Source organism: Benincasa hispida, chromosome 1, assembly GCF_027475165.1.
Source record: "Benincasa hispida cultivar pf3 chromosome 1, pf3_genome.v1.1, whole genome shotgun sequence".
In the NCBI taxonomy this organism is placed as follows: Eukaryota; Viridiplantae; Streptophyta; class Magnoliopsida; order Cucurbitales; family Cucurbitaceae; genus Benincasa; species Benincasa hispida.
The window spans coordinates 10,960,459-10,961,699 of record NC_143478.1 but is presented as its reverse complement, the minus strand read 5'-3'; positions in this window follow the sequence as shown (position 1 = coordinate 10,961,699).

The window sequence follows — 1,241 nt, the reverse complement described above, 5'->3', positions numbered from 1 at the left end:
CACCGTAGGGAAGAAATAGATTAGGACAAGAGACTAAGTTACCTTATCCTCTTACAGGAGATCAAATAAAGAAACACGAAAAACTGCCATCCTTTAGGGGGACATTCCCAAGGTGCCTCGAGGCGATGCGCAGTAACTTTATTCAACCTAACGAGGGAGACTGAGGGATATTTTGTCGCACTTCTCGCTCCCACTTAATATGAACACTCTCTCCATCCACCTTGATATTGACCTACCCAAACACCATCCGTTAGGGGGACATGCCAAGGGTGTCGCGAGGCTGAGGGAAGATCTCACGGTGTAGACTATTTAGGAGAAACATGAAAGGTTTAAGTGAAGCATCTCATGCACCAAGTACCTCTCACTGAATGTTCTACCTAGGGTTCATTAACCTAGATAATTCGACTACTGATTTTAGTCTAAGTCGTCTTTTTAAACTCTGCTCATAAACAACATTTGTCTATTAAATATGAACAAGTTTAAGTAGTCAAATTTAAACACTTTAATGGACTATCCTTAACTTGCATGCATGCATCAAATCTATCCAATTCACCTTTCCAGGTAAGTTCCCAGGTAGGGGTGTTAAGTTTCCGTCAACTTAAATACCCCAGCCTAGACAAAACCTGCATTAGACAAAAGGTCCCTTATAGATAGATTTGCTACACTTTAACCTTTTATTAGCCAATTTAATCCTATTAAATTGATTAAAAGATTAAAGCCTTAGGGTTGCTAATCGTATTAGAATCGTGATCTTAGGTCTATGTGATCCAAGTTTTAAACACTTTAAAACCATGAATTAAACCTAAGTGAGCATACATGTCTTTCTTATTTCTTTTAGTTCTAATTTCTCTTTAACTTTTTTTAAAAAAAAACAACTAAAATCATTGCGCACAACGAGGTATTTATAACATTTATAAAGCAACATATGTGTCATGCTTCATGCAATTTTCGGTCATTACTATATATAACTTTTATATATCGCGTAACAACCTCGCAAACATTCTATCATTCACTCTTATAATATAACAATTATAATATAAAGACGATGTATGTCAATGCCTTTTTATGTATGCATAAATATCACTCTTATATTATATGATGCATGAGCATGCTCTTACAAAATTAAATCGTGCTTCTTTAAATCATAACAATTATAATAAAGAGATGATGCATGACCATTGCATAACCTAAGGTGGGATTTACTATATGTGCATACCATATGACATATAAAAAACATACAT